This window comes from Gopherus evgoodei, chromosome 4 (assembly GCF_007399415.2).
Source record: "Gopherus evgoodei ecotype Sinaloan lineage chromosome 4, rGopEvg1_v1.p, whole genome shotgun sequence".
Classification (NCBI taxonomy): Eukaryota; Metazoa; Chordata; order Testudines; family Testudinidae; genus Gopherus; species Gopherus evgoodei.
The window spans coordinates 19,416,672-19,442,367 of record NC_044325.1 but is presented as its reverse complement, the minus strand read 5'-3'; the positions used below and the strand labels follow the sequence as shown (position 1 = coordinate 19,442,367).

Genomic DNA, 25,696 nt, shown 5'->3' with positions numbered 1-25,696 from the left:
ACCGAAAGGACACATTTCTGCCCAAGAATACCTGCAGTGTAGCATAGGAATCAGCTGCAAGGCAGAAGCAGGAAGGAAGTGGTTACAGTAGGTGGTGCCCTATTGACCTGATGGACAAGATACTGCTAAAAATAAGTCATAAAGCAACAACAAGGGCTAGGTATGCCTTGAGTAGAGGCCAGTGCAGAGTAACCCATCCTCTATGGAAGCATCAGGAATCATTGTTCCTCAATAGTGCCTGGAGCAGCCTGACATTCCTCAGAAGGGGTGGGCTGCTCTCTTCCCCTCCTCAGTCAGCCAATGAGGGAGAATCACTGCCCTGGCTCCTCTCCATACCTCCCAGCTGTTCTGGGGAATTTGTGGCTAGGCCCTGGAAGGAGATGTGTACTATTTCTTTGAGTTTATTTAGGTCTCTGTAGATAGCAGTGCTTATTTTTTGGCCTTGGGCATACTGTTGAAACCAAAAAGCGGATGCCAATAAACTTTCTCCTTAAACGACTGTCAAATGTCCATGAGAAAATCTAAGGCGGTAAGAAAGAACAGTTGTTTGCATTGGTATAGGTGTGGCAGGGCCAGTGCTACCATTTAGGCAGCCTAGGCAATCGCCTAGGGCGCCAGAATAAATGATGGGCGCCGTTTTGCCAGAGGGGGCGGCAGGCGGCTCTGGTGGAGCTGCCGCAGTGGTGCCTGCGGAGGGTCCAGTGCTCCGCGGCTCTGATGGAGCTGCTGCCGTCGTGCCTGCGGACAGTCGGCTGCTTGCATGGCTCCGGTGGACTGCCGCAGGCATCACTGCGGCAGCTCCACCGGAGCCACGGAGCACCGGACCCTCCGCAGGCACCACTGTGGCAGCTCCAGCGGAGCCGCGGGACCAGCGCGCTGGGCGGCGAAATTGCCGTCCGCCTAGGGCGCTCAAACCCCTAGCGCCGGTCCTGAGGAGCGGGCAAAGAAAAAAGAGCCATTAAAAGCCTCTTCTGGAGAGACAGGCCCAGATCCTCAAAGGCATTGGTTTCAATGGAGTGTAAATATCTTTGTGGTTCTCAGCCATGATCTTTGATGTCATTTTGCAGCTTAGGTCCACAGTGCACATTCTTTTCACAAACAGTGCACCTTTGGAAATAAGCCTTTCAAAGCACTAGTGTTGTGTCACCAAATAAGTCTAAGGTAGAGCTATGTTTCAGAACCTTATAGTCAAGTATGAAGGGGAAATTGTTTTCCACAAGCAACCTTCTCCTCTGTCACTGGCACTGTATAAATATGATTATTATTCTGCACTTGTGCCATATCCCACACTCATGTTTATATCACTGTGTAGAAAATAGGCAAATATCTCAAAAAATGTTCTTAGACTATTCTTTCAAATAAAAAAAATGATCTATTTGAGTTGTGTTTGCACTTTTTTTGTATTTACTTCCTGCAAATAGTCTAGTGGGTGAGCTTTCCAGAAGCAGTGTTAATGAACATGGTTGAATTTTGAGTAAATGGTACAGATTTTTCAGAGGCAGTGAGCTTTAGCTTGTAAACATTAGTACTTGCATCAGAATCATGTTCCTAAGAGTGATGCCCATCCAATGATTACCTCATCAAAGATCAACAGAGAGTCCTGTGGCACCTTTAAGACTAACGGATGTATTGGAGCATAACCTTTCGTGGGTGAATACCCACTTCGTCATGTCATGTCATGCGTCTGATGAAGTGGGTATTCACCCACAAAAGCTTATGCTCCAATACGTCTGTTAGTCTTAAAGGTGCCACAGGACACTCTGTTGCTTTTTACAGATCCAGACTAACATGGCTATCCCTCTGATACTTCTCACTAAAGATGACTTTAGATGCTTAGCCGGACTTCCAGTGCTTCTGAAGTTCACGCATCACTGCCAGAAATTTCAAATGAAAGACAGGAGGAAGCTCATAGACGTCATGTAAACAACTGATTGTATGTAACAGCACACTTTCCTATTGCTGGGCCTTGGAGCACCTGCCTGTAACACCTTCACATCACGGCTCACCTGTAACCCATATAAATGCATCACAGTGTTGACGGGAGTCAAACTGCCTCTCTAGTCTGCACTACAATGCGGGTCTCCACTGGCTAGTCTGTACTTGTTCCGTATGCAGAAGGCTCACTGAGAGAACTGAGTGAAAAGTTCAGAGTCAATCATTTACTCAACAGTTGTAGGCTGGGCACTACAGTAGTAGCCTGTCTGCTTTACTGTGCTCCAGCCGTTCCAGTTAAATGTAGCTGCACACTGGGGCGCCTCTATTCCCTTGGGTCTACTGAACACAAATGACACAACTCAGAGTAGCACATGTAAATTCCTACCCTTCCAGGGCCGGATTAACTTTTTGTGGGCCTGGTGCCAAACATATTTGTGGCCCTCCTTGGGGAATGAAGAGGCTGGGGCAAAAGCACAGTGAGCAGGGTGGATTTGATTTAAATCATGATTTAAATCACTAGTTAGGAAGACTTGATTTAATCATGGGTTTCTACATAAAAGTCCATTCTTGTTGGTTGTTATAACCTTAAAACATATTCTTCACAACTCAGAGATAGATGTAGGTTTCATTTTTAGAAAGTACACACTATACATTTTTAAACCGTGATTTATTTTGAAAACTTTTCAGGTGAGTTTTGCAGCTATATCAGAAAATGAATGATTGTTTGGCTATTTCATTTACCAAAGATAATTGAAGCAGATATTTATGAAGTTGTTGGGAGGTGAACTATCTCCAATTCAAGAGGTTAATCATTAATAACTGGAGGATTTTCTTGCTAGGCTGTATTAGGAGGAGAACATCACTGACAGACATTTAAATAGTTTTATTTAACTAAAACAATAACGTTAAGTATTCTGGATTTTTTTCCTTCAACAGCAAACATAATATTTTAACCAAAAAAAAAAATGTCCCTCACTTCTCACATTTATCTCCAGACTTCTTCTTGTCCAGAGCTATTCTGCCCCCAACAATCTTCTATTCACTGAACTTTTTGAAACTTTTCACTTTAAGGGAGGTAAGGGGTTGACCCTGTGTACACAAATTTGCAGAGGGACAATAGAGTTGAGGTCTGTTATTTCTTACCTGTATACATTACTTATTTATTCAAAAACATTTTTGCTGTTAACAAGCATGTTACCTCTGGAGACACAAATCCACAGTTTGAGAACTGCAAAACTAAGCATCTCTGATGGTATCTTCTAGACTGAGCCCAGAGTCCCATTGGGTAGATAGAAAAATTAACCTAAACAATCTATACAGAAGTCTGCTGAACCCCATAAGATTGGGTCCCTAAGCCTGTAGAACTGATGAATGAAATTGTTTGTAATTGTTCACTTTATTAATGTAACTTCATAAGTACAGTTTACGAATGAAAAAACATTCATTCATAAAACCAGTTACCCCAATAACTGGCTAATTGACACTTAAGATGCTTGTTAAGAGCCATAGCTGTTCAGCCAGTTGCCCTTGGAAGTTTCACTGTCAATCCAATTCCTGCTTAAATCACTGAGACTTGGGCTTGGTCTACACTACATGTTTAAACCGATTTTAGCAGTGTTAAACCAATTTAATGCTGTACCCGTCCACACTACGAGGCCCTTTATATTGATATAAAGGGCTCTTTAAATCGGTTTCTGTACTCCTCCCCAACGAGAGGAGTAGCGCTAAAATCGGTATTACCATATCGGATTAGGGTTAGTGTGGCCGCAAATCGATGGTATTGGCCTCCGGGCGGTATCCCACAGTGAACCACTGTGACCGCTCTGGACAGCAATCTGAACTCAGATGCAGTGGCCAAGTAAACAGGAAAAGCCCCACGAAATTTTGAATGTCATTTCCTGTTTACCCAGCGTGGAGCTCTGATCAGCACGGGTGGCGATGCAGTCCCAAATCCAAAAAGAGCTCCAGCATAGACCATACGGGAGACACTAGATCTGATCGCTGTATGGGGAGACAAATCTGTTCTATCAGAGCTCTGTTACAGAAGACGAAATGCCAAAGCGTTTGAAAAAAATCTTCAGGCTACACAGTGCTGTGTGACAAGGGTAACAGAAAGCCAAAGAATCAAATGGATGCTCATGGAGGGAGGGAGGGGGTACTGAGGACTCCAGCTATCCCACAGTCCACAGCAGTTTCCGAAAAATATTTACATTCTTGGCTGAGCTCCCAATCCCTGTAGGTTCAAACACATTGTCCAGCGTGGTTCAGGGTATAACTCGACAATTTACTCCCTCCCCTCCCATGTGAAAGAAAAGGGAAAGAAATTGTTTCTTGACTTCTTTCAATGTCACCCTATGTCTACTGAATGCTGCTGGTAGATGCGATGCTGCGGCAGTGAAGAGCAGTATCCACTCCTCTCCCCTGCCCGGTGGCAGATGGTGCAGTAGGACTGCTAGCCGTCCTTGTCATCAGCCCGTGAGTGCTCCTGGCTGGCCTCAGGAGAGGCTGGCCGGGGGCGCCTGGGTAAAAATAGGAATGATTCCCGGTCATTCCCAGTAGATGGTACAGAACAGCTGGTAAGCATCCTCATCATAGCAATTGGGGGCTGAGCTCCATCAGCCCCCTCCCTTTCCTGTGTAAGGAAAAGATTCTGTACTGCCTGGAGTATCATAGCAGTGGGATGCTGGGCTCCTCTCCCCCGCACCGCTTAATGTTCTGCCTGGACTGTCATAGCAGCGGGAGGCTGCCTCCTCCTCATTTTATCTCACTAAAAAGTCACTGTTTCTTATTCCTGCATTCTTTATAACTTCATGACACAAATGGGGGGGGACACTGCCATGGTAGCCCGGGAAAGTTGGGGAGGAGGGAAGCAATGGGTGGGGTTGTTGCAGGGGCAACCCCTGTGAATGGCATGCAGCTCGTCATTTCTGAGGGATCTGACATGGAGCAGCTGTGCTCTCTGATACACTGGTTCTCTAGTACACTTGCCCCATATTCTAGGCAGGACTGATTCTATTTTTAGATACCATAAAGGAGGGATTGACTCGGGGAGTCATTCCCATTTTTGCCTTTGCGCCCCTGGCCGACCTCAGCCAGGGGCACCCATGTTAGCAGCAGACAGTACAGAACGACAGATAACGGTCATCTCATTGCCAATTTACAATGGCAGCAGACGGTACAGAATGACTGATAACCATCTCTGCTATCACGCAAAAGCAAGTCAATGCTGCTGTGTAGCACTGCAGTATCACCTCTGTCAGCGGCATCAGGTAGACATACGGTGACAGTTAAAAAAAAAAAAAGCTGAACGGGGTCCATGGTTGCCGTGCTATGGCGTCTGCCAGGGCAATCCAGGGAAAAAGGGCGCAAAATGATTGTCTGCCGTTGCTTTCCCAGAGGAAGGAATGAGTAACAACATTTACTCAGAAACACCCACGACAATGATTTTTGCCCCATCAGGCACTGGGATCTCAACCCAGAATTCCAAGGGGCTGGAGAGACTGTGGGAACTATGGGATAGCTATGGAATAGCTACCCACAGCGCAACGCTCCGGAAATTGATGCTAGCCTCGGACCATGGACGCACACCACCGAATTAATGTGCTTAGTGTGGCCGCGTGCACTCGACTTTATACAATCTGTTTTACAAAACCGGTTTATCTAAAATCGGAATAATCCCGTAGTGTAGACATACCCTCAGTGTGGATTTGTAAATGCAACAAAGAATCCTGTGGCACCTTATAGACTAACAGACATACTGGAGCATGCATCCGACGAAGTGGGTATTCACCCACGAAAGCTCATGCTCCAATACGTCTGTTAGTCTATAAGGTGCCACAGGACCCTTTGCTGCTGTTTCAGTATTGTAATTTCTGTTCATTGTTTGCCATTCACTACACTTGTCTACTTCTGTTCACTGTTTCCAATATTGTAACTCAAACTTCATTTTGCAACACTTACTCCATTTTGTAAAAGCTTGCTTCAACCTTCATTTTTGTAAAACCCTGTTGTAATCTTATTTTTTTAGTTTAGATGTGTGAATGAGGTATGTATGGATGATGGAATCAATCTCCAACACCAGCCTGTCCTGATGAAACAGAGTTCAAACACCAATGGCTGAAGATGCAGACAAGAGCCCTAACAAACTAAGAAGAGTCCACCCTAAGAAGAAAAGAACAAAGGTACAATAGAAGGAAGATCAAAGCCAGGCCCAAGGCTGAAAGTCACATCTGCAATTGACGGGTAATCAATCACACCAAACCCAGAGGCAGCGTCACACAGCAAGACCTATAGACCAAGGGTAGACAACCTATGGCATGAGTGCCGAAGGCGGCACTCGAGCTGATTTTCAGTGGCACTCACACTGCCTGGGTCCAGGCCACCGGTCTGGGGGGTTCTGCATTTTAATTTAATTTTAAATGAAGCTTCTTAAACATTTTAAAAACCTTATTTACTTTACATACAACAACAGTTTAGTTATATATTATAGATGTATAGAAAGAGACCTAAAAATGTTAAAATGTATTACTGGCATGCGAAACCTTAAATCAGAGTGAATAAATTAAGACTCAGAGCAGCACTTCTGAAAGATTGCCTACCGCTGCTATAGACTCTGGATTCAAACTAAGGCCTACAAAAAGGATGGGTGAGATGGAGGACTTGGAAGGGTAACGTTCTACTGCCAACATGGGAGGGCAGATCCAGCCCTTTCTTGTGCCCAACTTTCCTGACCAGTTAGCCGCCACAAGCTACGATCCCAAGCTGCAAACTCAAGCCATGAACTCAAGCAATATTCAGGACTGGTAACTCTACAGAAGCTGCAGAACATCTGATGTGTGTATTGTGACAAAGTTCCTCCTCTACCTTAGTGGGTCCTGTACTTGTTGGCGGATTTGTTCACTTCAGTGATCTTCCCCTCTTGTGGAACCCACAGTCTGGGTCAGCTCCTCCTGTGTCTGATCACGCTTGCCCTCCTCAATCCTCCAGCAGTACACTCTTTCACTCTCAGCTTCTTGCTCCCAGCTCCTCACACATGCTCCTTCTTCTCTGGCTCCTCCCTGCCTGACTGGAGTGAGCTCCTTTTTAAACCTAGGTGCCCTGATTAGCCTGCCTTGATTGGCTGCAGGTGTTCTAATTAAAGTAGATATCTCTACTGCCTTCTAGAAATATCTTAATTGGCCCCAGGTGCCTTGATTAACCTGGAGCAACTGCCATTTGGTTACCAGGGTCCTACTGGCATCCAGCGGGGGTGGGCGGGCAAAGCCCGCCCACTTCTAAAGGGCCTCCCCCCAGCCTAAGGGGAGGACCCACAGGTCTGGGACACCAAGTAATTACGGGGGACAACTAATGAAAAAACAGGATCGGGAGTGAGGTCACAGGGCTAAACGAAGGGAACCTGATGGGGACACCTAGCAGAGAACCCTGGACAACGCCCACTGCTCCTCGAAGACGTCAAGGGAGCCAGTGGACGCCGCCCAGATGAACTCTGCCCGGATGCGTGAGCAGACGGAGGAACGGAAATAGGCCCTACAGTCGCAGGAAATCCCGTCGGCCAACCTCCTCTCCCTGGTGTTGTAGATGGCCACTTTGGCCAGGGCCAAGAGGAGGTTGAGAAGGAGATCCCGCGACTTCGTGGAGCCACGGATGGGGAGCGTGTAGATAAAAAGGTGAGGGGAAAAGTGCAACCAAAAACGCAGGAAAATATTCAGGAGGAGCCGGAACAGGGGCTGCAACCTGGCACACTCCAAATAAACGTGCGCCAAGGTCTCCTTCTCACCACAGAAAGGGCAAGTGCGAGGGACAGACGTGAACCGCGCCAAGTACACGCCCGTGCTCACGGCTCCGTGAAGGAGCAGCCAACTGATATCCCCGGCGGGCCTCGGGACCAGGGCAGAGTACAAGCTGGCCCACCGGGGCTCCTCACCCTTGAGAGGAGGCAGGAGGTCCCGCCATTTGGTATCGGGGCGGGATGCGAGGGTGAGGTAGTGAAGGGTATGGAGCACGAGCGAGTACAGATGTTTCCGTGGTGCGGTCTGGAACAAAACCGGCTGCAGATTATGCAGCCGGCTGGCAGTGAAAGGGTGAGGGGGCCGATTGGGTCCACGGGGCAGGGGCCCGATAAAAACGTCCACGGGGCCTGGGGTGGAGGGTGGGCGGGGGGTGCCCTCTCGCAGGACCCGGTCGAGGTAAGCCCGAGCAGCAGGCAGTAAAGCGGCCTTCACCTCCTGAAGTACGCACTGGGGAGTACGAGGTCTGGAGAGCCCCATGCGCTGAGCGAGCGTCAGGGGATCCAGCCAGTCTCCCCGGTCGTAGTCCAGGAGGTCTCCGACCCTGGTGACTTCCGCCGAGACCAGCCTCTGGCACACCGTGGGGGACTCCGCCACCTGCACACGAAGCTGGGGATTGTGTATCAGGGGCTCCGCGAGGAGGTCAACCCCCACGGTGGCCGCCACGGACCTGGTCGTTGAAAAGAGCTTCCAGGTCCGGAGGAGGTCTTGGTAGAAGACCGGCAGCCCGGAGAGGTCTCGCGGAAGACCTCTCGGATGGAGGTAAAAGAGCTGCCGGTCGTATCGGAGCCCTCGGAAGCGGCGGAGGAAGGCGTGCGCCAATACGCTCCACGCCGGACTACCCGCACCAAACAGGAGCCTCTGCAGGGCCTGGAGGCGGAAGACATGGACCTGAGCGCGTAAGCACTTCAGGCCCTGCCCCCCTCCTCCAGGGGCAGGTGGAGGATCCCTGCAGAGACCCAGTGCGTCCCTGGCCAAAAGAACTCCAGAATCGCCGTCCGGAGGTTGGCCAGGAAACCCGGGGCCGGGACCAGGGTGTTGAGCTGGTACCAGAGCATGGACAGGACCAGTTGATTAAGCACAAGTGCCCTCCCCCGAAGGGAGAGGCACCGGAGTAGTCCTGTCCATTTCCGGAGCCGCTCCGTCACCCTGCCCTGCAAATCCTGCCAGTTCTCCGGCGGAGATGGATGCGTGGCAGAAAGGTAAACGCCGAGATAGAGAAGCGGACCCGCGCTCCACCGGATGGCCTGAAGCGCGGGTGGGAGGGAGCTTGCCTGCCACCCGTCCCCGACCACCAGGCCAGAGCTGTTGACCCAGTTGACCCGGGCAGAGGAGGCCGCCGAGTACACAGCCTGGCAAGCCTCCACCCGCACCAAGTCGCCCGGGTCCTGGACCACGAGAAGCACATCGTCAGCATACGTCGACAGGACCAGCCGCAGCCCCAGCTCCTGAAGCACCAACCCCGTCAACCTCTTGCGGAGGAGACAGAGGAAGGGCTCGATCGCCAGAGTGTACAGCTGGCCCGAGAGGGGGCACCCCTGCCGCACTCCCCGCCCGAAGCTGACCGGCTCGGTCAGGGTCCAGTTGAGCCTGACCAGACACTCCGCAGAAGCGTACAGCACCTGGAGAAAACCCACAAACAGGGGTCCGAAGCCGAACGCTCACAGAGTGCCCAGGAGATACCCGTGATCCATCCGGTCGAACGCCTTCTCCTGATCCAGGGACAAGAGGGCGAACGACAGACCATCCCTACACCCCAATTCCAGAAGGTCCCGGACCAGATACAAGTTATCAAAGATGGTGCGGCCCGGGACGGTGTAGGTCTGGTCTGGATGGACCACGTCCGCCAGCACGGACCCTAGCCGCATCGAGATGGCCTTCGCAACAATTTTGTAGTCCGTGCTGAGGAGCGAGACGGGACGCCAATTCCGTAAGTCGCGGAGGTCCCCCCTCTTCGGCAATAAGGCCAGCACAGCTCGCCTGCACGAGAGAGGGAGGACCCCGCTCTGCAAAGCCTCGGCCCAGACGGTGACCAAGTCTGGGCCGAGGACGTCCCAGAACACGTGGTAGAACTCCACGGTCAGCCCGTCCAAGCCCGCAGATTTATTGGTGGGCATGTGACGGAGGGCTTCCGAGAACTCGGCCAGAGTGAGAGGCAGCTCTAGCCGGTCCCGGTCGCCCGTGCTGACCGTCGGGAACCCGTCCCAGAGTACTCTGCAAGCGTTAGGATCGGTCAGATCCGGGGAGAAAAGAGTGGCTTAGAAGGCCCTGGCCCTCTGGCACATCTCCGCTGGATCCGTGTACCAGGGATTTGTTTAGCCTGGGACTAACATACCTGTTTCTCAGTACTTTACTGTAGCCATCTGGCCTTGCCCCATCACAGTATGTGTATATATAAGTATTAAGGTATTATCTAGTGGTTATAGATCAAATTGTTATCATAATAAATGTGGCATCTTTGCCTTGCCCCTTGAAACAATCTTGTGTAGTTTTGTCTTCACAACAAGCCATGAACTATTAGAACTCTTTTACAAAACTTTTCTTAAACTTTACATGAATATATTGTCTCATACTATAGAATCAGAATTTATAACCCCTGTTCCATGATATAATGTATCTTAATTAACACTATCTTTAAATTGGATTTTTTAGGGGAAAAACTATTTACATTATAAAATCTGATTTTTAAAAAAAAAACCTTTGGTTTTTATCTACCCTGACAGCTGGGCATGGGTGAGGGGGAAGGATTGGTCCCCAGCTGGAGCGAGGGAGGGGCCAGGAGTAAGATGAGCACAGTGGGGTATGGGGGGAGGATTAGTCCCCGCTGACCGGAGCAAGGAAGGGACTGGGGGCAAAAACACAGTGGGGCAGGAGCTAGGGTTGGTCGTTGGAGCAAAGGAGGGGCCGGGAGTAAACTGCAAGTGCAGCAGGGCTGGGGAGGGGGTAAATAGGATCCTCCCCTCACCCCTGCCCACATAGAGAGGGTACCTACCTTCTCCCTGGTTCTAACCCATTCTCTTCACCTCTATCTGCACCGAGCTGAGGGTGAGGGGGCAGGGTCTGGGAGGCAGTTAAGATGCAGGAGCTGGCTGTGGGTTGGAGTCTGGCCAGGAGCTAGAATGAGGGAGGGGGCTCAGGGTTGGGGCAGGAGGTTGGGGTGTCAACTGCTTACCTGGGGCAGCTCCCATTCGGTGCGGGGGTGCAGGTGGGTATGTTGGGGGGAGAGGGTGAAGGAGCTCCCGTTTGGTGCTCCGCATGGGGTGGGGATGTGGGGGGGGTTGCAAGAGTCAGGCCATGCAGTGTGGGGGGCTGGGTATGTATGTGGGGGGATGCAGGAGTCAGGACATGGGGTGAGGGGTTGGGTATGTGTGGAAGTGCAGGAGTCAGGGCTGGGGTCATGGGGGGGTGCAGGAGTCAGGGCTGGGAGTTTGTGAGGGGGTGCAGGGGTCACGGCTGGGGAAGTGGGCTGGGGTTGTGGGGGTGCTCCCAGCCACCTGCCCTGAGCAGTTCACAGGAGAGGCTGGAGGGGGTAGGCCCCGATTCCACCCCCTTTCCCAAGACCCTGCTCCCGCCTCTTCTCCATTTCCTCCGTTCTCTCCTAAAAGTTATTAAATGTTCAATGCCAAGGAATGGATGGGGTAGAGGACTGAATTTTCCACAGTCTCCCTCACAAAATATATCACCACTTCACCTTTAGTAATTATCCTTTTGAGGGGAAAACCAGGCACTTCTCTCTTTTTGCAAAGTCCTGTGACCTCTTTCAGCTAAAGAAAACGTGTGAGTGCTGGTGATGCAATAGCTCTTTACTGCTCTCCCTGTTATGGCGTTGGGGGATGAGTAAAGGTGGGGGTGCAGTGTTAAGGTCCCCCTGAGCCCAATACCTGCACACTTCAGGCAACAGCAGCTGCTCCTGGAAGGTGCATTTCCCTCCCTAATGTTAAGCCGCCTGATGCTCCCAGGACTTGGAGGGACAGCGTGGCTCCTTCTCTAGCCCAGGCTGGAGCTGGGAGGAAGGACATGGGTGCTGCTGTGCAAGGTCCCTCGCCCCCATTAGGAGTTGGAGCAAGGACAGGGCACCAGGGCAAGGAGTGGGGAAGTGGGAGGGGGGAGCTGAAGGGGAGAGGGAGCCCCTGCAGGGCAGGAGGCGCAGTGGGAGGGGGACGGGGAGGAAGATCTTGGAAAAGGGGGCAGCCTGTAAAATAATTGTTTCTTTCTGGAGAAGCAGCTGTGGCGGGGACTCACCCTGCTCGGGGTCCAGGCGGTGGCTGCTGCTGCTCACCCCCACTCCCCACAACAGCTGATCAGGAGCAGGGAGAGAGAGAGAGAGAGGAAGAGGGGCGAGTACACAACACACTGGGGAAGAGGCGTGGGAGAGGGAGCTTTGCTGCCGGCTGCCTTGCAACAGCAGGACAGAGCCCCAGACACAGCAGCACCAGGCTTCCCGGAGAAGAGAGGTTGGGCCGGGAGTGTGGGCCTGGCGCCATTGTAAATCTGGTATTGCTTCTAGTGAGACTTACTCAGATGCTCACCTTGGCCATGATTCAACAGAGCATTTAAGAATGTGCTTAACTTCAGGCAGATGAGTAATACTATTCCATCTGCTCGAAATAAAGTGAGTTCATGCTCTGGGACCTTGGTCCTTACAGGGAATCCTTGGGACTGTGCAGAGCACTCTGGATTTAATTCATAAATCAGATTCAGTACTCAACATTCACAGCTTTGTGCAGGTATAGGGTGAGGGTGATACCTCAGATATGATACTCCGAGTACTTCACCAGAGTTCATATTGAGACCCTCATTTTGAAATGTTGCTTTTCACAAAGAACAGAGAAGAGGTTCATGGTTTCATTTTGACGGATTCTGAGCAACCACAGCTCTGATTGACTTAATCGAGAGCGGCTGTTGCTCAGCCGTACCATCTGTGAATTTGCCACCAGTATTTCACAACGTATTCACTGCTAGAAACATTTTGCATCCGCTCACATCTGATTAAGAAAGAGAATCTAACCCCAGCGGGAAATGGCTTAAAAAGATGATCTATTTTTTTTTTATCTATTGTTCATTAGATTTCCAAATCTCTCTCCTGTGAAACAACTGTCTTGCTCTGCAGAGGAAAAGGAAGTGACTTACAAAAATAGCTTGTGACAGACCCAGACCAGTGGGGTACAGGAGTCTGGTAGAGGGCAAATATACTGGTCACTGGATGAGCAGTTTTCTGTTCCCTGAGTGACCAGAGCAGGGGCTGACCTAGTGTAATCAGGAACCTGCTAGAACCAGTTAAGGCAGACAGACTGATTAGATCACCTGCAGCCAATCAAGGCAGGCTAATCAGGGCACCTGGGATTAAAAAGGAGCTCACTCCAGTCAGGTGAAGAGGAGCCAGTGGAGAGGAAGTGTGTATGAGGAGCTGGGAGCAAGAGGCACAAGGAGCTGAGAGTGAGAGGCTGTGCTGATGGAGGACTAAGGAGTACAAGTGTTATCAGACACCAGGAGGAGGGTCCTGTGGTGAGGATAAAGAAGGTGTTTGGAGGAGGCCATGGGGAAGTAGCCCAGGGAGTTGTAGCTGTCATGCAGCTGTTACAGGAGGCACTATAGACAGCTGCAATCCACAGGACCTTGGGCTGGAACCCGGAGTAGAGGGTGGGCCTAGGTTCCCCCAAACCTCCCAACTCCTGATCAGACACAGGAGAAGTTGATCCAGACTGTGAGGGAAGATCACTGAGGTGAGCAAATCTGCCAAGAAGCACAGGACCCACCAAAGTAGAGGAGGAACTTTGTCACAAGCTCCTATTATGAAAAGCAAAGGAAGTTGCAGGTACAGCATGATACTGCAAGAGTTAGGAGGATGCACTACAGTGGAGCAAGGCACTGAGCTGAAAGTCTTTGGATGGATTCATTTGGAGAGGAGGAAGGAGAGAAGAGGAAAAAAGACACAGTAAAGATACATCTACACTTGGAGCTAGAGGGGTGATTCCCAGCTTTCATGGAGCTAGCAGAAGAAAGCTAGTAGTGTAGCTGGGGTAGTACAGAGCAGCAGGATGGGCTAGCCCCCTAACTGAGCACAAACTGCCTGGATCCTGTGTGTATATACTTAGGGCAGATAGCCAGTGCCACTGCTTGCCATGTTACCATGGCTACCCTATTATTTTTAGCAATGAGAGCTAATGCAAATATGTCTGCTTGAGCTGGGAATCACACCCTCAGCTCCAAGTGTAGACGCAGCCGTACCGTGAACAGAATCAAATCCGTATAAGAGTTAAGGGAAGAGACATGGCGGGTGGGCTAATATCTTTTATTGAACCTATTTCTGGTTAAGTAGATGTCGCTGCTAAGTTTTGCTTCATGTTGTGAATGTACATTTCAGATGGCAAAATTTGATCTTCCATTGCTGTATCCAGTGCTGTGATAGCCGTGTTGGTCCCAGGTAGGGTGACCAGACAGCAAGTGTGAAAAATCGGGACAGGGGATGGGAGGTAATAGGAGCCTATATAAGAAAAAGACCGAAAAATAGGGACTGTCCCTATAAAATCAGGACATCTGGTCCCCCTAGTCCCAGGATATTTGAGAGACAAAGTGGGAGAGGTGAGAACTTTTATTGGTCCAGGTTCTGTTAACAGTGGTGGCGATCTTAGGGGATGGCTGACTGGGACAACAAAAGTTGATCCAATAAAAGGTATCACCTCATCCACCTTGTCTCTCTAATATCCGGGGACCAACATGGCTACCACCACCCTGCATATGGTTAAGAGGGATGTATTTTGTTTATTCCTGGCTCCTAATCATCCCTGCATGTGAAAGGCTGTCATTGGAACTAGAGAATTTGGGATATTTATATGGATCATAAAACATCCAATGCTACACTGATTAGGATAAAAACCCACCCCCAAGCATTTGGAAAGGATTTAAATCCTCAGGCTTTAAGGCAAAAGCCACACTAGCTAAAGGGGAGAGGGGTAGTTTCCCCTTTGAGGTTTCTTGCATCTTCTTTTAAAGCAGCTGGTACCAACCAGTGTCAGACAGGACATCTAGATAGATGAGTGGGCTGATGCAATACAGCAATTCCTGAATTCCTGGGTTCTGCATGGAAAATGACCGTGATGCTAACAGAGCAGCATCACTTGCATTCTGTGCCTTTTCTGAATCCTAGTTCCAGCCCAATCGTGGATTTCAGCCCTGCCTGGGGGAAGCCCCCTCCGACTGGCTGCCTCTCTCACTTGTCCCTCTCCTGGGAAAGAGCAGCCAGTCTGGGCTGCTGCAGGAAGCAGGCAGAACTCTCTCTCCCTCTCCTCAGGAGCCAACACTATTCCCACCGGAGGGGGTGGGGGACACACAAAGGGGTCAGCATCTCAGACTGTCTCTGCTCCCTCCTTCGTCTTCTATAGAGTGAGGGACAGCTCCTCTGCTTCTGTCCCCTCCCTGCACCACCTTTCCTGGGATGGGAGTTAAGACCCCCTGGCAGAGCAGAAATGAGCCTGGGGGGAGGGGAAAACAGAACAGATATGAGGGACAGAGCTGATGTGGGGCTAGGGGACAGGACTGATGTAGGAGTTGGAGCAGAATTCTTTGTGGGTAGGGGGACAAGCAAATGTAGGGGTGAGAGCTCCTACACTGGGGGCCAAAGTCACCTTGATAACTATAGGAGAGCTGACAACACTAATTGTTACATACTGGGGGCGGGCAGGGAGGAGATGTCAAAAATCAAGACAGATAAAAATCCCACAATAATTTTTTAAAAATCAAGATTTGTCTGACATCGCTTTATACCAATGTGGTTGGCAATACGGTGTCCTTCTTCGAGGCATCAGAGGACTTGGCAATTTTTGGCTGTGGGAAAGTGGGGGCTGATCTGATTGTTTGTGCCTAAAAGGTTGTCTAGAGCAGGGGTTCACAAACTGGGGGCCAGGACCCCTCAGGAGGTCGCAAGGTTATTACATGGGGAGTTGTGAGCTGTCAGCCTCCACCCTAAACCCCACTTTACCTGCAGCATTTATAATAGTTTTAAATATATAAACAAGTGTTTTTAATTTATAAGGGGGAGTTGCACTCAGAGACTTGCTATGTAAATGGGATCACCAGTACAATAGTTTGAGAACCGCTGGTCTAGAGAATGTGTTGCAACATGAGAAGAGAGACTTTACAGTCAGGAAAGTAACCAGGAGTCCCTGCAATGTCATCCTTGGCTGCAGATTGAAGTTTGAAAGCAGAGAAGTTAATGGGTTAAGGAAAGCAAAGCATCTGAATCAGTCAAAGTAGCGCAAGTGAGGCTAACCTAACACAGTGTGCCAAACATAGGCTCCTGAGGTTTGATATCACACTGTTGAACCCCACCCTCCTTAGCTGCAAAGAAATTCTCAGGCTTTCATGCTTGGATGCCTTCTTAAAGTTCTCACGTACCTCTAATGAGAGTCTTGACAGTAGAGAACATACTAATAATTTTCTGCAGATAAGGCATCTGTGACTTTACCAAGCAGAACTTGATAGCAAAATTCTAGGTGTCTCCTCCTCAGCTCATTCTTGGACCACAAAGTCTAGCAAAGAAGTCAACATGTGGTGTTCCATCAGACAAACATCTAATATCTCTGAAAGACCTATCAGAGGTCAGCACAGCAGGTCAAGCACTGAGGCCCTGCTGCCACAAAGCACTCATGATGGGTATGGGAGCTCTAGGTAATGAATATTGCTCTGTTTAGTTGTAGGGTTTCTGAGATGGAGGGTAGGAATGTCAAGGGGGCAGGCAGTTTCAGCTAGGGTTGCTCCAGGTTTTCTCAGGATTGTCCCTTTTTTGAGGTAGGCATCCTGGAAAGTCTGTACAGCTGCCAGCTGTTTTATGGGTTTAGGGTCATGCCACATATCCTTGTTTTTTGTACCTCAGGCGTGGCAACCTTAGGGGATGGCTGACTGAGACAAACCAGTCTCAGGCAAAAGGAAGACATCATATATAGACCTTCTAATAAAAGCCACTGAGATAAATGGCAGTTTGGCTCTGACTCACATAGGGAGGTTGAGACTTTAAGAAACAGGAGTCTCCCCTGAGGATATGTCTACACTGCAATCGGGAGGTATGACTGCAGCATGTGCAGATGTACCCAAGTTAGCTCAAGTAACAACAGCAGTGAATCTGCAGAAGCATAAACAGTTGCCTGGGTTTCCCCAGGATGCATGCTTGAGTTGCCGCCCCACACCACTGCCATCACTTCACTGCTAGATGAAAGCTGGCTGGGGTATGCCTAACCATGCTGCAGTCACACCTTCTGATTGCAGTGTAGGTGTACATAGAGAAGGGAAAAAACGGACTCTGGGCCGGGTGCTTTCTGGAAGGCAAACTGAGATCAGGCTGGTTCCAGGAGCTCCTGGGCTTGCTAGAAGAATGTCAAGTTGGGCCTGTTCTGTTCCTGTAACTCCAGAGGGAAGTCCGTCTCACTGAGCTCACAGTGAAGAGTAAGGTTAGCTAAACTGAAACATGCATGTAGGCTCTTTTAAAAGAATCTTTTCTGATGCTTTGTTCCATTTGCTAAATGAACCTACTTGTTCTTAGAAGGCCGTTTGTCACTGTGTATCACTGGTCACAGACTCCCAGAGGGAAGAGACACAGGTGTCCAGTCCGACCTGCATGGCAAAAAGTAATTGGCTTAGGTAGGGTGCTGTACCCAGATCAGTAAGAGTGGGAGAATTGTGGAGCGCTTTTCTGGGATAGGTAACAGCATGAGACCTGACACCTGGGAGAAGAGGCACTCTGGGACAAGCAGGGCAGGCACCTCTGTAACCATCAGAGCACTTAAGCAGGTGTATCACTTTTCTCAAGTGCACAATCCCATTGATTCCACAAGACGTTCAGTCCCATTACACGTGCTGAAATGCTTTGCAGGAGCAGGGATCAAAACCATTTTTGAACTAGATTTGTCAGCTTCTGCTGTGTAATAAATATGCACGTTACCATTACCTTAAATGAACTCTGAGTCAAAAGAACAGTAGGCCTCTGTTTTATGGTTTATGGGCCTGATCCCAGGGAGTGCTGAGAACTCTCTACTCCCACTAAAGTGAACAGAAGTGGAGGAGTCCAGTACTGTGAACCTTGGAGGAACAGGAGCCCAAAGCCTAACCCTGCTTCCACTAAAGCTAACAATATCGGGGTTCTCAAACTCTCTCCAATTAGGGATCACACCTTAATACATAAATTGCCTCATGGAACACCTCTCCTCCCATTCATAATCATGCAGACCAGCTCACCTCCCAATGGCCATCAAGTAACAGCCCCCAAGGAGCTACAGCACTTTCTTCTATGGAAAAGTAATAGCAGGAAAACACTCTGAATGTAGCATGTGGGGATGTGAAACAAACTGCAGTCACCTCTGTCCACAAATCAGTTCTAACTTAACCTCCTTATTGCAAATCTTTTGGTTAACTGCCATGCTTGTTGTCTTTGAACAGACACCAAGAAACAGACATAATTCACCTTGCATGGGCTGTTTCCCCAGCTGCATTGCTTTGGCAGACAGACTCCCACATACTCTGCTCTTATCGTTCCTACCTCTGCTTCGACGGGCCGGGCAGACCTCATCCAGCCTGCGTTCTGCCTTGCACATCTGCTACATTTCTGCTCAGGGGATCCATTGCTCATAAGAGACCTCCCTCACCCCCTTTACTTTTCCTCATGAGACTTGTTTTCTTTACCTATTTCTTGCCCCATCAGTCACTACTTCCCAGCTGAGCGGCTAAGCAGTGTTACTGTAGACATGTCGGGTCCCAAGATATTGAAGAGACAAGGTGGATGAGGTAAATAGCTTTGATTAGAGCAACTTCTATTGGTGGGAGAGACAAGTTTTCGAGTTTACACATAGTTCTTCCCCAGCTCTGGTGACACTGCTAAACACAAGGTGCAACAGATTGTTTAGCATTAGTAGTTAACATGAATTCTAAGAGACCAATTGAGGTTAAGCGGCCAGTCCTAGGGGGGAAAGAAAGGGAGGGTGGAAGTGGGGGTCAGGGTGGGGGAAGAGGAACTGTTAGTGGGTTATACATTGCTGTAATAAGCCATAAATCCAGTGTCACTATTCCGTCCATGATTTTTAGTGTCTGACAAAGTTATGAATTTAAACTTCCAGACTTGTCTTTTGAAAGTGTTGCGCAGGTTTCCTTTGAGGATGGGGACAGATAGGTCAGATATAGAGAGATCATTTTGTGAAATGTCTGGGATGTACCCCTTAACACACAAAAAGACCTTCACCACACAAGGACACTCTGCCAAAGGAGAAGATTGCACCCTGGAATGGACCACTCAAATACACTGAGGAAACCTGTTTCAATACAGAAATAAAACCTCCTCTGACTACACCCCCCCAATTGTCACCTACCACCCTCACTAGAACCCATATGGAGTGTCATCAAACAACTACCACCCATACTCAATGGGAACCCTATTCTGAAAGAAATATTTCCTGCACTCCCTCTTCTGTTCTTCAAAACAACTCCCCACCCCCTGCAAGCTCATCATCAGAAGCAAGCTCCCCACAGACCACCTCAAAGCAGCACCAGACCCTACCAGAACAACAAATGCAAAACCCACAGACACTTTTCTACTGCTACAATGATCAAAACGCCCCACGACACATCCTTCAAGATCCATGAGTCCTACCCATGTGGCGTACCTCATGCTGTGCACTAACTGCTCCAATAACAACTGACACTCTTGAATTAACTCACACAGGAAAATGATAAAAGGCAAAAACACTGCTGTGATGCTCTGTACCTTGGGGGAACACCCTGCACCCCCATGTTCATCCTTATAATATGATTGTGTGGTATCCAAAGCAAAGTTTGTCATGTTGGGTGTCTTCAGAAGGCTCATAGTGCACTGAGCATTGTTGTTATAGTAATGTTATAGGTTGTAATTTCATGTAGATAGTTATGAGGCTGAAAGTGTGCCCTCATGGCTTAAAACAAGCCCAGGAGCTTCACACCTTATGAGGGCATATATGGGACAAACCCAGCCTGGCCTCACAGGAACAAAGGACACAGGCCTAGGCAGCAGCAAAAGGATCTGTTGGACTCTCGAGTGAGTCACCTCCCTTCCCTGGGTCAGTTTGGGACTACGATGAGGTAATGTTCAGGTGACTCTGAAGGGGTTGGGGCAAAGCCAAGAAGGAAGAAAGAACATGATAAAAGGGAGAAACATTTGCCATGGTCTCTCTCTTCCACCTCCCTCTACTGGCACCACCACCAAGAGACTGAAACACTGATCAAAGGGGAGAGCCCGGCTGAAGGGCAACCAGAAGCATCTAAGTTTGTAAGGGCACTGAAAGTCTTAAAATCAGCTTAGAATGCGTTTTGCTTTTATTTCATTTGACCAAATCTGACTTGTGCTTTTACTTACAATCACTTAAAATCTATCTTTTGTAGTTAATAAATTTGTTTATTCTACCTGAAGGAGTGTATTTAGTTTGAAGTGTGTCAGAGACTCCCCTTGGGATAACAAGCCTAATAAATATCAATTTCTTTGTTAAACTGACAAACTCATATAAGCTTGCAGAAACCAGTGGGCATTACTGGATGCTGCAAGTCAGAGGTTCCTAGGATTGTGTCTGTGCCCAGAGATATTGGCTAGTGTCATTTGGTTGCACAATGCAAGCAGCAGTTTACATGCCAGAGGCTGTGTGTGAAAAGCCCAGGAATGCGGGTTCTCACAGCAGAGCAGGGTAAGGCGTCTCCCAGAGTCGAGGACTGGCGTGACCAAGCAGATCACTAGTCCAGATAACACCACAGGAACGTCACAACCATCTCACTGGTGGGTGAACACTTTCCTCAAAGTGATCTCTCTGTACCCGACCTGTCAGTCCTTATCCTCAAAGGAAACCTGCACCACATTTTCAAAAGACAAGCCTGGGAGCTTAAATTCATGATTTTGCTAGACACTAAAATGCTTGCACTGAACAGATACTGGATTTATGGCTTATTACAACAAGCTATAACCTACTAACAGCCCTCCCACCCCTTCCCCTCCTATGACTGGATGGGTTAACGCAAGGGATTCACAACCTTTCTTTCTGAGGCCCTCCCAATATGCTCTAAAAAATCCATAGTCCACCTGTTCCACAACAACTGTTCTGTATATTCAGCAGCTTAAAAGTCAGGGCCAGGGTTAGGGGGTAGAATGCAGGGCAATTGCCCAGGACCCCACACCACAGAGATCCCAGCAAAGCTAAGTTGCTCAGGCGTCAGCTTCAGCCGTGTGGGGCTCGGGGTTCAGCTTTAGCAACTCTAACGACGGCCCTGCTGTCGGGTTTATTTTGGCGGATCCCCTGAAACCTACTCGCACCCCTCATCCCCGCCTCTGGGGCCTTTGATTCCTGGTTGAGAACAGCTGGGTTAACAGGCCACTTCACCTTGGATAGTCCTTTGAAACACATGTTAACTACTTCTGCTAAACACTCTGTTCCACCTGGTATTTTGCTGTGACACTCTGAGTACGTTTCCCAGACCTGAAGAAGAGCTGTGCGTAAGGTCGAAAGCTTCTCTCTCTCACCAATAGAAGTTGGTCCAGTAAATGTCAAAGGAATGACAGTTTCCGGGCCAGATTCCTTGGGTCAGCAGGCTGACACAAAGGAGCCATAAAGCAGGCAGATCTGTCCAGCTGAGGACTTCCCCAGTATTGGGGGAATTTCCAACTACCTCTTCCAACATCTCTTCTTGAAGGGCCCAGCATAGTGGGCAGGGCTAAGAGAAAGGAACCTGGCTGGAGTGCAGCTGATTTCCAGTAAACCCCTGTTAGTGTACTGGCCCATTGGTACCGTAGCACATTGGCATAGTTTAGAGCAACCTGAGGATACTATAAACCACATCAGCGGCTGGGTTAGAAGAAAACTAGCCCCAGATTTGCAGAGATACAACCAGGTTTTTTATGATCATGAGCGGTGGGAGGAGGCTATGCCTCCCATAACACAAGTCATGGTCCCACTCATGCTCCACCCTGATGCCCTGCCCTCGCTCCCCCTCTCCACTGAAGCTCAGGGCTTAGGCCGGTGGCCAGGGCTGGAGCTGTCAGGGGCAGCTTGGGCTGGTGCTTGGGCCAGCCTAGGGGTTGGGCCAGTTGGCACGGCTGGGGCTCCTCTGGTCATGAGTGGGAAGCACTTGGGGCTGTGGCTAGCGGGCAGTGGGCTGGGGTGGAAGGGGCAGGGCCAGGGGGCTGGCTTCCCTGAAGGGGGGGTTCACCTGCCACCCATGTTTCTGACCCATCCTCAGCTGCACCCCGGTGATATTGGGCACAACAGCAAATCTAGGTCTAAATCTAAAGTGGGGGGTTTGCTAGCTACCACCCATAGTGGCTGCAGTAGCAGGCTGTAAACACAGCTGGGAAAGGAAACAGCAGGGAGCTGTATTATAAAGCAAAGAAACAACAACCACATCTGAAGAGGATGAGCCTATGAGAAGTGAAATTCAGAGAGTTGGTGCATTTGACTTGTTATGAGGGAAATGGTGTTGCACTCCATTGCATTCTGATGGGCAAAGAAGAGATCCTCTAGGATCTCAGAAGCCCTCGCCACCACAATCAGGATTTTTAAATATGAAAAAACAAAAAGAGGACAGTGGCATAAATGGACAAATTCTGCCCAATGTGTTTCCAACTCACACTTTTATCATGAGACTCGCAATATTTGGTGTTATTCTTTAAGTCCCAGCTGCTAAATTAAGCAATTGCACAAGAATCTCAGCTTTCATTTAAAAGGAAAAATAAGTTCAGAATCCTCCTATTTGCAGGGAAAAGCTTTAAAATAGGACCTGTGTCCTAAATACTTAGAAACCAGAAGGCAAATAAAATGAACCCAAAACACATTGTTTTTTTTAAAAACAAAAAACCCTCCCTCATGATTCTTAAGCCAATCTCCTGGTTTTCTGGGGCTGCCTCTTGATTTTTGAATGTTTGAGGTTGGCAACATTGCACTGAGATACAGATGGGAAGAGAGGAGAAACCCAGGTGCCAAGTCAATAAGTACTGTGCCGCCAGTGAAACATCATTTTACTAATAAAATACTACTCCAATACATTGAGAAGGGAGAAGGTCTGGCATGAAAATCTGTTCTCAACACTAGTCAGACAGTCTGACTTCACCTGACAGAACCTGCCTTCTTGTGTTCAGCTATGATTTCATCAGATTCAAAGTCTCTGCACTGAAGGTTAAACCAAGTCCCACAGTCAACCCAGACCCAGGCAGTATTTTTATCCCATGTACTATTAATTATCATCAGCTGCCACTGACTACAGTTATTGATGCTTTTATTCTCACATTCTTTTCAGTGAAGAAATATGTTTCCTCTAGTAAAGGGCATGTTATCCTTAAGAAAAGAGATCATAAGCATCCCCATCAATTGTAATGATCTCTAATTAATATAGTACTGACCATTTTTTGTGGTCTTAGTACCTATCAAACTCGATTTTACAGAGGAGTTCTACTTTGCAGCCATACATAAAAAGAGCCCGTCTTGCATTAGCACATGTGGGCTGCCGCGTGTCTGCCCACATTTAAAAATAAAGCATGGAGAATCGGTAATAAAAACAAAACACAAATCACTTTAAATAGAATGAATCACTTGCCTTGCTGTCAGAAATCAATCTTATTTCTGCCCTTCTTGATGTTCTTTCTGGGAGGAACATTAAGGAGCTGTGAAGCTGACTGCACCAGCACTGACTAGCTTATCGTGTGTAAGAAACCAATTCCAGGAAGTAACCACCAATAGAGTGTTATGCAATTAGCAGCCTCTCTACTGAGTAAAACAAATGGCACATTCAGCAGGAAGAATGAGTTTCTTTGTGCATATCCATACATTATTTGATTCTGCTGCCTTTACTCATGCAAAGAGCACCTTGCTCCTCATTAGGCCCATTGACTGCAGCAGGAGTTGTTGGGCGCTTGGAACATTTGAAGAACTAATTACTCATTTCGATGTCTAAATATGGATTTAGGAGTCTAATCTGGGCAACTGTATTTTGAAAATCTCAGGCTTTATTATTACTAAAATAGAAGACACTAATTGAAACACCTGCAGTAGGAAATATCTGCATTAACTACACCAAGGATTGCACCTGAAACTATACCAGTTTTCAAAATACGCTCGTAATAGCGTAATTGAGAACAGCCAACATAAATCTGTTCTGCAGTATAGAAAAGAGGAAAGATTATCAATATTTCAATAGAAAAACGTAGTATCAACAGAAAAGGTGCAGGGGGAACTGACCACTTTGGGGGATACAGAATCTTGTACCACTATGTCAGTGTTCTGAATCCAGCCCAGGGCAATAATTCCTGATGATCCTAGTGTACTCCGTGCAGAAATAACATGCCTAGGGAACAGGAATATCTGAGTTTTCATGTCAGTGTCCCCAACTCTCCTGGATTTCAGGTGCCTGGGTTATCTTCATGGATTGCTGTGCCATGCATTGCTTCCAGAGATGAAACTGCTATCACTCACTGAAACTGCTGGGTCCTCCAGAACAGGGGTTGGTGCTCTGATAGGAAAATATAGTATGGGGAAGATTCCCTTTGTACTGTCACTGCCTTTTACAATGGGCCATGAGTCTAAAATCATGGTCACCTCGTGGGGAGGAAAGGTATGTGAGAACGACAACTCTCCCACCAGCCACAAATGAACATTGGCTGGTGCCTTTGGACTGTGTCAGGCTCCATCATTTATCTCTGGGGAAGCCTTCTTCTCATGCATGTAGCAGCCCATATGGAAAGCCCTTGTTGTCAGTTTTTACCAAAAATTTTCCCGGGTTTTACATGTAACCCTTCTGCCAGTCAGAGTTGGCAGCAACAAGGGCCAGGTTCAGTATCTAGGGGTTCCTTTTCAACAATACAACACAAACGGGCTCAAGCCCCACCCAGTGACCTGGGACAATTACACACCACCCTCCTGGGCACCTCTGAGAGGCAATACTTCCCCTCTTGCAAGCACAGAGTCTAAGTGTAGCACAAAACTTTTAATAAAAGGAAGGAAATAATGCAGCATTAATTTGGGAAAACACCACAAACAAAGTTTATAAAAATAAACCATGAGCAAAAGACCCAGCCCCCCAAGTAAGTTGGGCTGTGTTCATTTCCCCTCAGGTTCTTAAATCCAGCAACCCAAAAGTCCCTTTAACCTGCCCATCCCTTCTCTGCACCCCACTCATAATTGCTGTATGAAGAACCATAGATTATTAGGGTTGGAAGGGACCTCAGGAGATCATCTAGTCCAACGCCCTGCTCAAAGCAGGACCAATCCCCAAATGGCTTCCTCAAGGATTGAACTCACATCCCTGAGTTTAGCAGGCTAATGCTCTGTCCTTGGACAATGCAGTCCCAGAATTCAGAGATTCATCCGCAGAGTCCACCTCCCACACCAAGTGGAGGGTGGGTATGAGGCACCTTACTCGCTCTGTTGCTTGGGCACTCATTCACCACCACTCTCTTCAGGGCTTTTCTCTGACACTGTCTGCCAGCCTCCTTGCTGGCCACTCACCACCAGTCATGCCAAGATGTCTTCAGGGGCCCCACTTAACATAGCTCTCACTGATTTCAGCTCTCAGTGATTTCAACTATTAGTGGGGGAGCTTCACTGCTAGTGCATACTGGATAGGCTCTTGCATCACAAATACTGTCCCAAAGCAGATCTAATTCTTAGACCTAGGTATTAGTGATTCCAGCTGTACAGCATGTAATAAAACTCTCAGTTGAGTCAAATTAGTTCTGTTACAACACAATGGAGGAGGAAAGCAAGAGAGATAAATGATGACATGGTATCTGGGACCCATAGGCAAAACCACACCACTGGGTACAAGCACCTGTTACCATTCTCTCTCAACTCACTGGGCTTTGGAGTCCATTTCCCCTGCCTAGAGAGTGACATTCAGTTGAGGGTGAGTCCCTCAATCAGGAAATGCCAACTACAGTTCTGCTGCCCTTGATTCACACAACAAGGATAACAACTCTTTATTACTCCTGC

General features: G+C 48.4%; 1 protein-coding gene across 2 annotated transcripts in view; it reads right to left on the bottom strand.

Annotated features, from left to right (window-relative positions):
- The window catches only part of GPR132 (G protein-coupled receptor 132), a 34,858-nt gene extending 11,463 nt beyond the window's left edge, over positions 1 to 23,395 (bottom strand). Inside the window, exon 1 of one of the 2 annotated variants that reach the window (XM_030558600.1) lies at positions 23,307 to 23,395. The gene's annotated coding sequence lies outside the window, so the exon portion shown is untranslated. Of the gene's footprint in view, positions 1 to 17,246; positions 17,278 to 23,306 lie in introns of those variants that run through there. The other variant, XM_030558601.1, reaches the window with a different exon arrangement.
- Positions 23,396 to 25,696: the final 2,301 nt, after the last annotated feature.